This window comes from Vicugna pacos, chromosome 1, assembly GCF_048564905.1.
Source record: "Vicugna pacos chromosome 1, VicPac4, whole genome shotgun sequence".
Classification (NCBI taxonomy): domain Eukaryota; kingdom Metazoa; phylum Chordata; class Mammalia; order Artiodactyla; family Camelidae; genus Vicugna; species Vicugna pacos.
This window is the reverse complement of record NC_132987.1, coordinates 13192607-13206098: the sequence shown is the minus strand read 5'-3', so window position 1 is coordinate 13206098 and position 13492 is coordinate 13192607. Positions and strand designations below refer to the sequence as shown.

General features: G+C 38.6%; 1 protein-coding gene across 1 annotated transcript in view; it reads right to left on the bottom strand.

Moving 5' to 3' along the window:
• The window catches only part of DNAJC13 (DnaJ heat shock protein family (Hsp40) member C13), a 108992-nt gene extending 98685 nt beyond the window's left edge, over positions 1 to 10307 (bottom strand). The window contains exon 1 of the mRNA XM_006214570.4: positions 10051 to 10307. The gene's annotated coding sequence lies outside the window, so the exon portion shown is untranslated. The remainder of the gene's footprint in view (positions 1 to 10050) is intronic.
• Positions 10308 to 13492: the final 3185 nt, after the last annotated feature.

Genomic DNA, 13492 nt, shown 5'->3' with positions numbered 1-13492 from the left:
AATTTATTTTTTAGGGTAAATAAAGTTTATCCTAGGAAGAGCAACTCACTGAGAGAGAAAACTGTTCTAAAATTTACATGTATGTACTGTTCATTGTTTCTAAGAACAGTTTAGAACTCTAGAAAAATACTATTTTTAACTAACAATGTTAGTAAGCTTTTAAAACAACCAGATTAGTAAGATCTGAGGCTGGGACCTACTTCCCAAGGGTGTAACATAAAAAACTCTCCAAAGTTTCAAGTAAATCTATTTTACATATTCAGTAAAACCTCAACCACTCTGTGATAAGGTCATTTCATCTATTAAAGGAAATTACTCTGGAAACTGCATTAACTCCTTCAAACCCTGAGGATACTTCTAGACATACAGATAACTTACTAGCACATAATGGTAATACACAAATATCAGAAAAATGCAGAAAAAACAGGACAAGAATTTTCTGTACATGACTATGTATCATTCGAAGTGAGAATTGGAACAGCTTCAAAAGAACCATTGGGAAATGAGTAACGGCAAGTCTAGGGGTTCTCCAGGTGCAGTGGTGGAGTGATGACTGAATCTGGGAAGATCCACCTGGAACACCTCTCCGTAGCACCGATACCAGATCCGCTATCCCGCACACTAATCATAAACTAATGAAAAGCACAAGAAGCTAGTGTCAGTAATACACATACTGAAGTGCTTTTAATACTCCAGCTATCAAAAGGTAAAAGAGGTGAATTTAAGAAACATTACTCACAGGCAAAGACAGACTAGTGACAACTGCCATTTGCTGGCTGCATGACTCTAAACCGAAGTTTCTTAGCTTCTCAGAATCAGTTTGTCTATAAAATTGGGGATGACAGTACCTGTCTCAAAGAGCTGTGGTGGAGACTAAGTGAGATAACTCGAATAAAGAGGTTAGTGTAATGTCTGGCTCAGATAAGCACTCAAAAATATTAACTGCAATCGTAATTATTACTACTGTTCTCTGAATATACTACCCCAGATATGCAATAGTTCTTTTGAGCATTTCTATTACAGCTTTCGTTTTCAGCTTCACTTACAGGTCCCTGTACTTCTTAAGGCATTTTGGGGAGAAAGTTATTATTATATTACTTGATCCGGGGGAAGGGTATATAGCTTAAGTGGAAGAGTGCATGCTTAGTATGCAGGAGGTCTTGGGTTCAATCCCCAGTATCTCTTCTAAAAACAAAACAAAAAATAAATAAACAAACCTAATTATCCCCCAAATAAAAACAAAAAAAATTGTTTTAATTAAAAATAAATAAATAAATAAACAAACAAATAAATAAATAAATAACTTGATCCTAAGTCTTTTACTTCAACCCTTATACTATTCAGTGTACATCACCAATGTATTTTCACTCAGAATTTCTACCTTCAAAAGTACAGCATTTGGGGGAAAAATACAGTATTTAGTGATTTAATCAGTATTCATAGATTTTTGCCTACACACTCAAAAATAACTATACAAACATATTATCTTAAACTGGGTGGACTATATGAGGGTGCTACTATTATTTTAATTCTTCACAATTCAGCTTTCCTAAAATGTTTTTAAAAAGAAAAAACATAGAAGATAAGCCAAGATAACCACATTTTTAAAAAACTATCTTGTCAACTATAAGCTTATATTTCAACTTTATTCCTACCAAAAATACTATTATTTTGCAGGTCAATCTTATTTACTACATTTTAAATATCTACCATTTAGACATTCGGAATTTCAATTATTAGAAATGTTTCTTTACATGAAACCAAGCTAATATTTTTAAATTCATGTTTGATGCCTACAAGTTATGGTTTGTAAAACTTTTGGAAAAAAGAACTTCCCTCCATAAAAATATTTTAATCCTTATTCAATACCTCTAAAAATGGTTCTAAAATTGTTGCTTATAGGCAAAAGTTCTTCAGTAATCATAATTCCCATTGAGAGTAATGAAAAATGTGCAGAATTTCTTGCATCAAGTAGGTAACATAGCCTAACAGTCATTTACAGGCACATTTTATAAATAATGAACTATCTAGCTAAAAAAGTATAAAAATTATTGGATCAGATACTGGTAGCAGCTGTATGTATCACCAGCATTCGCCACCCTGCCAGTTGTAGAGGTGCCATCCAAATTAGCAGGAATTTATCTGTTCAAGCTAATTATTGATTAAATATCTCCTTCATTCCCACAGTAGTATCCAAATTCTCAATACTTCTTTTTGATGAGAACCACCCAAGTTTGCACACCCTTTGTAACTAAATCATATTGGAAGTATCTCTTAATTTTTGCACATTGGCTTCATTATTCATTCTACATCCTAATAGTACACCACCACCACAGCTTTTCTGCAACTTCTCAACTTGTTCTTTCAAAAGAACTGTACTAAGGGTTCAAAAGTCAAATTCAAAGTAACACAGGCATTTTGGCTAGATTAATCTTTTTCAGTGAGATCCCTTGTTTCATGCTTTCGAATAACTCTTAATGTTCTCACATTCTCTAATCTATTACTGGCAGCAAAACTTGCAATCCATTAAGATCATTTATGGATAAAATGAGAATGATCTTTTGGATGACATGATTTTGACACAAAATTGCAGTATTTGAGAGTCCACTGAGCAGAAACTTCCATTAAACAGACACCTAGAACAAAAAGCAGGATGAAGGGACTCGACACTACAGGCACCCAAGCACATTACAGCCAGGCTATAAGCAAAAAAATTTGCACACATAGCAAAATTGTGTACGTGCATGGCTTGTGTTAAGAAAAAACTCAACGGAGCACTTATTTAGCCAATGATGAAGGAGAATACTCAGAAAAATAGTACACTAGTGAATGAAGAAAGGAATTGGCTTTAATCATGGCTATCTGCCTTCAAAGCATATATTTTTTATGACCAACTGGAAGTGATTTTTATACAAATATGACAACTTCTAGAGCAGATAAGATACTACTTTTTCACCTTTGAATCTGTAAAATGAAAGAATTTGTTCTTTCATCATTAAATCTGCCCTCAAGTAATAAATTTAGGCATGAACTTGTCTTGAAATGCATCAAAAATAAGATGGATAGAGATGTGATGAAGAAATACAGTAAACTGTTAATGTGAAAATCTTGGAGGCGAGTGCACAGGTGTCTAATATAAAGTTCCTTCAACTTGGTTGCAGGTGAAAACTTATGTTGGGGGAAAACTGCATTTGCTTTTATTTTCTAACCACTCTCTCACACTTCTTCTGCTACATTGTGAAGCTACACCTGAAAATATGGTAAGATATTCACATAACAGAAACTGATTTATGAACTTGATACTTCCTCATGTATCTATACACTACTGAAAATGCAGAGGGAAGGAGAACCATTGCTAAGGCAAAAACTAATCCTGAGTAATGACTGAAGAGAGAATCCCTTATTATTGGCTTCTTAAAGACCTAGTTTGACTTGTAAGTGGATTCCAAACCTGAATAAATTATGTCACTAGGTTAGTATAGTTTCAAATAAAAGGTAAAAAAAATATAAATGGTTAACAGAACATTAATTTTTACCCAGATTAAAAAGCTACAACTAGAATGCCTTAGAATGTGCTGTGTATGAGAGAAAATGGGTATGAACTTTAGCCCTCTTCTTTAATTTTTAATTTTCATCTTTTAATATGTAACTCAAGTATAGGCAAAAGCATTTCCTTCTAAATAAACAACAATCAGGAACGTGTAATGTGTATGACACCCCCCCACACAGGGATCTTTAAACAGCTACAAAATAGATCACAAAGGTTTAGTACACCCTACCTTAGCTTTCTTAACTTGTTGAAGAACCCGGTAATTCTAGACAAATGTGTTGTTAGAGAAGAAAGCCAGTAGTAATACCAAATTTCAGCTGACAATCATATCTCCAAGTAATTGCCCCAAAGTTATAATACTGAAACCTTTACATTGCCTGCCACATCAAAATGAACTTTCACATACTTCCGCCACCACAGGATAGCACAAAAAAATCTAAGATCCCATTCTCTTTAAAAATTCCATTCCTTTCCAATTAGAAACTGAATATATATTCATGAAACAAAAGGGCAAGAGAAATTCAAAAACAATCCCCAGTACTTTCATTAAAAAAATAAAAAACTGAATGAATAAACCTAATTACCCTCCTCCCAAAAAGAACCATAAATAAATAAGTAAGTAAAGCAATCCCCTAAATCTGAAGAACATTTACCATAATCTCAGTGCGGGGAAAAGCAAGCATACATACTACAGCCGTTACTTTGGTTGGTCTTGTCTTTTCAATGTAAATCAAATATTGAAAAAGATACCTATCTCTTCATATTTTAGAGTCCATCTGAGGGAATAATTCTTATTTCTCACAAAACAAACCTCTATCTGATGTAAAAAGAAAAACTATTATTTTTTTCCAGGAAATACGCATGGTTAGGACTCTTCCCTTTTCAAAACTTAAAAAATACCTTGAAATATTCACTTGGGGAAAAAGAAAAACCTAAGAAATGTGTTCTCTCAAGCAATTCTGTGAAATCTGTGGTATTGATCATTTACATATTTTTAGTTCGTACGCTTTCTGAAAACTTTTTAGACATAATTTCTATTTCATTTTTTCTTTGAGTCTAATGTAGTTCATGCAAGAACAAAATGTAATGCTGCTCAATAAACTGTTCTTCAGCTCACAGGCACTTAATAATCTTGCTCTATTATGCTAAGTAGACCCTAATGGTAAAAGAGATTTTCAATTGCACATTTTAACTTGTTTTTCTTATCACTATAGTAAATGCAAAATGGGGGACTAAATTTCCTAAACAAGTAACAAATATAACTTGAAAAAAGTTTTACAGTAAGCATCTTAATATCCAAACCTTGTTCTCTTTATACTAGTAAGTTTCAAAAACCAAAGGGTTTAAGTGGCTACAATTTCCCTTTCTTTTACCTGATACAAAATAGCAACAACATGTAGGCTTCTAGCTTGGCTCTTTCAGAAATATCCCTATTCCTAAGTCTGCCATAATGCTCCACAGTTTATAGGAAACTCCCAAATCTACCAGTTAACTTAAAAAAGGAAAATTTCACTTTTAAAATCAAACCCAGCAGCTGGTAAGTTTGGGGAGGGAAATGGTTTTTCTACTCTAAGATTTGATAAACATCAAATACATTCTGTATCTTGATGAAGTCTGAGGGAGAGAGAAACCCTATAGCACTAGTGTAAGAATTTAACTTTTAATATAATTAGTATAGAATTTATTAAGTATTAGAGAAAGTCTCCTACATTCATAACCTTGCCAACCCTTCCATTATGTTCTGGCAACTGAACTCAGACAAAATCAGAACATTAAGATAATTATTTTAGATTGCTTTAGGAGTCTTGTTTTCAATCTGTTCAACAAACGGTCAAATTATTACTCACAATTGCAAAAAAAGATATTACCAATGGTATGTGTTATATATGTGAACATTGCTTAAGCAGTGTGGTCTACTTCTAAGGGCAATTTGAAGTGCTGAAACTATAAAAAAAAAATAAAAACCCCACTGATTTTAGATTTTAGAGACCAATCTTAAGTAGTCCATAAATGTACAAGTAAAACTCAAATATGTAGGCTGCTGAATAGTTAAGAGCATCAGAAAAGAACTACTGGCAAATTATGTTTGGTTTTAATGACTGAACCATACTTAAATGTACTCTGCACAGGTAACTGTGTCTTAAGTTAACAAAAATGATCATAATCACATTAGATTAGGTTACTTGCTACAAAGACATACTCTAAAAAAAAAAAAAAATTTTAAAGGAGTTCCCAGAACTAGAATGACATCATAGGACAAGAGACGTTATTGCCTGGCATGTACTGAGCTCATGTGAACCCTGCTGAAGCAGAAAAATGTGTTGAAAATCACTGATTAAAATTTTGAATTAAAGTAGGGGTTGGGGAAGGAGGGGAATGCTGCCCCACAAGAAACACTGATTAAAAACATTACTAGGACTTAGTACAAGGGCTAGATACCCCTCCTCAAAGTACAAGACAGTCCCACAAATTATCCTCAAGTGACTTTCAAATATCCAAGCGGTCATTCACGTAGGTAAAAGCCTATTTATATTTAATCGCAGAACTTAGTTTTATTTAAATATAAATCACAAATTATGTTTTGCAGTTTAATATGCACACGATTTTCCAGGAATGCACATATGTAAACTGAGAGATTATACTCTGAATTCTCTTGGCTTTTCAGAGTATCTATATTTTGCCTTCTTTTTTGAAAGATTTTTACTGTTTTCTTCTTTTAGTACTTTAAAGTTGTCACTTAGTTGTCTTCTTGTTTCTCTGTTGTAACTCTCACTTTGTTCCTCTGTATAGAATGTTTCCCTTTGGCTACTTCCAAGAGTTTCTCTTTGCCTTTTGTTTACATCAGTTTGAATTCACTATGTCTAGGTATGTTTTGTGTAGGTTATTTTAGGGGTTATTTATCCTGCTTGATATTCTCTAAGCTTCTTAGATCTGTGGTTTGATGCGGACATTAATTTGGGGAAATTCTGTATTATTTCTTCAAATATTTCAACATTTCTGCTCTTTACTCTTGGGATTCCAACTATTCGTATATTTAAATGTTTGGTATTATCCCCAAGCTCTTGGATGCTATTTTTTCAAACTTTTTTTTCTTGTACTTGGGTAATTTCTACTGACATCTACAAGTTCACTGATTCTTTTCTTGGTTGTGTCAAATCTATACATGAGTCTAAAGGCATTTTGTATTTTTTTAATACATAATGAAATTTCTACCATTTCCTTTTGATTCTTCGTACAGTTTCTAACTCTAAGCTGAAATTACCTCTCTGATCTTGTATGTTGCTCACTTTTTTCATACCTTTAACGTAATTACAGGCATTTTAAATTCCTTCTCAGATAAAGCATTTATATTAAAGTAGTTCTGATGATTGCTCTTTCTCTTGGGAATGGTTTTTTGCCTTTTGTATGCCTCATAATTTTTTTGTTGTTGTTGAAAGCTGGACATGTTGTATAGAACAGCAGAGACACAGGTAAATAATTTTTGCGACTGAAAATGGGCACACCTTTCCTTTGCAAGGTCTTCAGTATAGGGCGTTAATCTGTTTACAAATTGGACTGGGTTTATGATTTGTTGTTGCTATGGTTATTCTCAGTGTACCAGAGGCTTCAAATATCCACAGAAGAGCTCGTTCCTACGGTGGGGGATGGTTTACTAAAGCAATGTCTATTTGATTCTTTGCCCTATGCCTCTTTCTATAATCTTGTTCTTCTAGTAGTATTCTGCAGTTACTTGTTATTCAGAGCTTCTTGGTGCCAGGAGGTTGGAGGTACAGTTTGTTCTGATTAAGCTTTAGTCTTAGGCATACAGTGTCTTTGGATCTCAGGGGTGTGATCCTCCTGTTTCCTCAGGCCACAGTTTTGGGCTCAGTGCCCCTCTCGCAGAAAAGAGTCTTTCTCCCTTCTCTTGTCTCCCCCCAGCTCAATGAATGCTCAACAACAGGGCCTGCTAGCAGAGATGCCCTTCTCTCCAAATATTAAGAGAAGAGGTGGGTCAGAGCAGAGTTTCTTGCCCCTCCTGAAAGCTCTGTTGCTCTTCCCCTCCTCTAGGTCAGCACCACAAGAGTCACTCCCCAGGGCTCATTTCAGTCTTTTCTAGGAGTAGATAAAGAGACTTGAAGAAGGTGCGGTCAGCCTTCATCAATTTATCAGCTATTCTAGCTGAACTCTTTTTACCATTGTCCAGCTGTGTTAAATGAAGGTGAATATAAATTTGTATCTACTTTTTCTCTCCTTAAATGTTGAGCCAGTGGTTTGCTCTAGGGCCTCAGCTCGTTAATAGGTTTCAAAACAGTCATAAATTTGAAGTTAGTTCAGTTCTTTTCTGTTGTAATAGTGGAAGCAAAGCTTCTTTTTGTCCCAGGGCCAAAGCCAGAAGGTGGTTATATTATTTACAAACTATTTCAGCATAGTAAAAGGAGGTGTTACCAATTATTTAAAATAAAAAGGGGGTCTTTACTGGGTTTGATAAGTTGAAAAACACTTGAGTTAAAGGATCTCTTTCAAAACAAGTCCCCTTTAACCACTGCTAAACATTACAATGAACTAAAGTTAGGCCGAAAACTGTTAGTAGCAACAAAATTTTTGCTAGCTTATCTGCATAGACTTGCTGCTATTTTATTAATTTTAAGTACTTAAATCACAGAAAAAGGGGGAATTTATATGTGATGCAAAGCTGAAAGGCACCTGTGTGAATAGAACTGGTTGAGGAATGGAACCAAATTGGTCAAATTCTTATTTCAACTGTAACTTAGTATCTATTGATAACCAGACTCCACCAGCAACCTTCTTACAAACTTAATAAAGCGAGTATTGTTTCACTCCACCTAAGCAACCACCTTTTATTTGTGGATAAAGTTAATTCTTGTAACTCATGCTTCCCATGATTCCGTAACTTTTTCCCTGATAAACATTCACACATCTTAGATTATATACTGCCACTTTAGAAAAAGAGGAATATCCATTACCTCCCAGTGGAATACAAATGGCGGTATTTTCCACGAACTGCACTAAAGCTTTATATTCCTCTCTCTTAATAACCCTCTGACTCTTCTTTTCCTCCCTTAATGTTCTACTTCCTGTTTTCAAACTAGGAGTATAAAGTAGAATCTTCTAAACAAGGATGGGCTTATATTCCATTGTAATACTAATAGCAAAAGCAAAGTTTGAGATATAGCTGCTTAAACATGATCTCACATTTTATTTAAAATGCTAACAAGGTCTTACTTTATATGCTAAACTGTCACACAGTAAAGCACTTTCCAAAGAATAATGCAATCAAGTCTTTTTAGGACACCCAATCACTGACAAGCAGTTTTCTAAAGTTTCTTTCTTTTTTTGTTTAAGGCAAGTACTGTTTCATATTCCCATTAACTCACAGAGTACTAGTAATGAACCTGACCTCTGTGAGTAATTTCCTCAAACTCTGCAGACAGTACTTTCAAACCTAGAAATCTATCAGATCCATAAAGCGAGAAAGAAAACACAGTAAGGCAATCTTCAGGACGAAACAGTCTGAAACTTAACTGTTTCCCAAAGACACTACACTCCAAGACGCTCAAAATAACCCTACAGTATAAAGTCCCTCACGGTGTGGCAACAGCATCAGGAAGAGGGGAATCAGGGCTGGGTCAAAGGGAAGAGCAGAGAGGGAAACAGCACTTACTACTTCGGGAAACCATCGCCACATTTCGGAGAGATTTTAAATTTTCCACCCTAAGCAAGTGACAAAGGAAACAATCTCAGACTAGAATGGTTATCTTAACAGCCTACAACATGGACACAATTTAAGGGAAGAACACTTCTTAAGTGTACCCAGTCAAATCCGCGTTTAACAGCCACTTCACTGAGCGTCTAAGTCCTATTTCACCGATTCCAAAGGCCGCATTCAGGAACAAAATCAGCAGCGGAAGAAAGGCCAGTGTGAATAAGCTACCCTGCAGGAAGGAAAAGCCCTGGGGAAAAACTTGATTTTGGAAAAGGGAGGGGCTAGAGAAAAAACAGACGCGGATGCTCCCCATTTCCTAATAAAACGAAACAAAGCTAAGCGAATAAAGTCCAAATCTACGCGGGACGTGGGAGGAAGGAGGGTCGCTGACCCAAGCAAACAAGAGTTGCCGGCACGCCGCAGGAAGAGTGCTCAGACTAGGAGGCTAGAAGGGAATCCCGAGGGCGGAGCCCAGAGAGGAATAAGGGGTGTGTGGGGCAAGGATGTGCGGAGGAGTGGGGGGACCGTGGTGAACGGAAAACGAGGCAAAAAGAAGGTGGGGCTGAACAAGGTAGGGCTCTGGACGAATGTCACTCAGCCGGAAGGGATGGAGGGGTCCAAGGAGAGGAACCAGACCAACAGCCTGGGGGGAGGGTAATCTGCTTTCCTTAACTGCTGGAGGCTGCAGCGGCCAAGACACCACCCCTCTTTTTCCCTGTCCTTCGTCCCCCAAGTCCCTGCGGGGTGGGACGGGTTAAAGCAGAGCCCCAGGGTCCGAGGGCACATAGTGGTTTACCTTCGCGGGAGGCTGGAGAGGCTCCAGCCTGAGCTCCTCCTGCCGCCGGCTCAGCGTCCAGAGTGGGACGAGGCGCCCTCCACCTCCTCTCCCTCACCACTTCCCCTTTCCCCCGGCGGGGCCCTGTAGCTCCGCTGCCGCGGGTTTCTGGTGCCGCGGCGGCGCTGCCTCCCCGCCTCCTCCGCCTCCTCCCTCTGCCTCTCAGAGGCTCGCTCTGGAGGCCGCCATCTTCGCTCAGGCTTTGAGCGACCGCGCTCCACTACGCCTGCGTCGCCCCCGCCCAGGCCGTCACGAGGCCCGGTCAGCTGATTTCTACTCTTCCGCCTTCAGCCCCGCCCGCTCGCATGTGTTTCCCCGCCCTCCCCGTCCTATTCGTCCCCTTCCCTGGAAATTCCGCGTTCCGCCGGCCGGTCCGCCCGCCCCGCTCCCTCAACGCAGCTACACATGCGCAGAATCACGAGGTGGCTGTGGGGTCCGGAGTCCACGCAGCAGCGCTTGAAGGAAACCCGACCCTCGGCGCGTGCTGAGAAGGCCACGCCCCAGGCGCGCGCGTCTGGGAGGCCACGCCCCTCTGGCGGGTCTCCCAGGGCAACGCCCCTGGCGTGTGGCTCTGAGACCCGTGGGTGGTCGTTGTGCGGTGCGGGTGTTGCTCACTTAATCCCCTGAAGTCCTGTTTTAAAGCGTTTACCCAGTCTGGCCCTTGACTTCAAGTGCCATGGAGTATCCGCGAGGCAGTGAGAAGCCTCAGCCTACCGCCCGGTTTGGCAGGATTGCGAGCCAGCAGGTTCACTTGCTTTTGCTAACCCAGAAGGTAGCTGAAAAGGGTTTAAATTTCGGTTGATTTGGGAGGTGGCAGAGACTAAAGCTTTGGACATGCCTACGGCATTTGGCTGGTGGGAATGCCAGAAAAAAAATACTGATAGCTCACATTTATTGTCTACTCATCACGTGTCAATGGGTTTACTTAGTTAATCCTATACTCTGTGAAGTAGGAATTATCCTTTTTTCAGATAAACTGAGGGCCCCTCCCCACAATAGTGGACTTGGTGTTTGAGTCCAAGAATCTGACTGCAGAGCCTGTGCCCTGGGTACCATCTCCCTGAACATACATGGAAGCTGGGGGAGGGAAATCAGGTTTGAGAAAAGAGGTGACAGTATGTGTCATCTGTGGGTAAAGGTTTGGTTAAAGAAGTTCAGGCTCCACTCTCAGACCTAAACTCTCAAGATTATAGAGTTCAAGAGTAAGTGATTCTGCTACAAATGTCAAAGAGGGGTGGTATAGGGTGGCCTGCATGGATATTTTATGAGGGTCAAAGGTCTCTGATAAGAGATTTAATACTCTGCAGAGCAATCTTGAAATAGTGTTTTCTTTGGAATTCCTTTAAGTGGTTGGCTCGTTTTTTAAGAGATGGCAATTTCAGGATGAAAAACGTAGGCAATGGCTCTTCTAGATTTTTGCTTCCTGACCCTTGACCCATTGCCTTACCTCGGGACAGAAAAAGACTGCATGTACCCTTACAGTAGACATTACTGTATTGCAGCAATAAGATAAGATGCATTGAAGGGGTGGGACCAGGAAAAAAGTTTGTTGCCCAAAGAAACTTGGGTCCACTTACCTGCGCAAAAAAAATCCAATCTACTGACAGTAGGTTGTGGTGAAAGAAAGTGCAGCGTTTATTGTAGGTGCCAAGCAAGAAATGTGGCAGCTAATGCTCAAAGACCCAAACTCCCCAGTGGCTTTCAGGGAAGGATTTTCAAAGACAAGGTGAGGGAGAAGGTTGTAGGGTGTGTGATCAGCTCCTGGACATTCTTTTGGTTCGTTGGTGGTGCAGTAATCTGGAGTCAACATCATCAACCTTCTGGTTCCAGCCTGTCTGGGATCTACATGCTGGTGGGCAGCATACAATTAACTTCTTTCACCTGGTGTGGGTTTCAATATCTGCAAAACACTTCAAAGAGAATAAGGCTCAGAATATTATGTATAGCCCTTAAAGAGGAACTAAAGGCCCTTAAATTTGTTTAATGGCTAAACTATTACTATTTTGTCTTAGTTGGCTGTTTCCCTTTGTTTCTGTGTTTTCTCACGTCTCTGAAAAAATGTATTCTTTGGAACTCGGGGAAGGCCTAGGTGGCTAAAGTTTTTCTATAAACAAGAGGCAGGAGGAGGACATACGGGTGACGGGGCTGTCCCAGGAAAGCCTCATAGCGTCCCACCCCTGCTGCAACTGAGCAGGACCCTAAATAAGAGTCAAAAGGGGTGAGAAAGAAAAAAAAATAGGAAGACTGAGTTAAGGGGCCTTCTTGGCTTATCCTATGAAAACAGAAACTTGTGTTTATGTAACATCTTGTAAGTTGCAAAGCCTTTCAGTATTTCCAGAAGTAGGTGCAGGGTGTATTATTTTTATTTTAGAGGAAGCAAACCTAGAGAATCCAAGAGATTTGCCCAAGGTGACCTAAATCCTCAAAGCTGAGCTGAGATTTAGTTACAGGACTTGCAACATCAAGGCTAGTGAACTATTAAACTTCCATACTACCTCTGTGTTCAATATTTGGTGTAAATAAAATCTGTATTTAGAGTTAGGAAGAGCCTCAGGCATCATGAGCAGCTCCCACAACCCCCACTCCATCCCATATGGTGGAAGATTTCCTGTCTCCCAAGACATTTTTTTTTTCGCTGCAGTTTTAGAAACTACTTTCTTTCTATTCAGACAACTTTCTTTTTTGTTTTTTTTTTAATTGAAGTATAGTCAGTTTACAATTTTGTGTCAATTTCTGGTGTACAGCATAATAGTTCAGTCATATATATACATACATATATTCTTTTCATATTCTGTCATTATTGGTTAATACAAGATATTGAATATAATTCCCTGTGCTATACAGTATAAACTTGTTGTTTGTCTATTTTAAATATAGTGATTAGTATCTGCAAATCTCGAACTCCCAATTTATCCCTTCCTGCCTCCTTCCCACTCTGGTACTCATAAATTTATTTTCTATGTTGATGAGTCTGTTTCTGTTTTGTAAATATGTTCATTTGTCTTTTTTTTTTAGATTCCACATAAAAGTGATATCATACGATATTTTTCTTTCTCTTGCTGGCTTACCTCACTTTGAATGATGGTCTCTGGGTCCATCCATGTTGCTGCAAATGGCATTATTTTAATCTTTTCTATGGTTGAGTAGTATTCCATTGTATAAATATACCACAACTTCTTTATGTAGTCATCTATGGATAGACATTTAGGTTATTTCCATGTCTTGGCTATTGTAAATAGTTCAGCCAACTTTCCTAAGTATCATTTTTGTTTGCTTTTTGCCTTTTCCTCTTCTATGACATCCTTTTTAAGTATTGGCCAATACAGTGACTCCTATCTCCTCCATTGCTTCCTCTGCTTATCTCTCTACTTAACCACCCTGGCCACAGCTTCTCAGCTTCGGA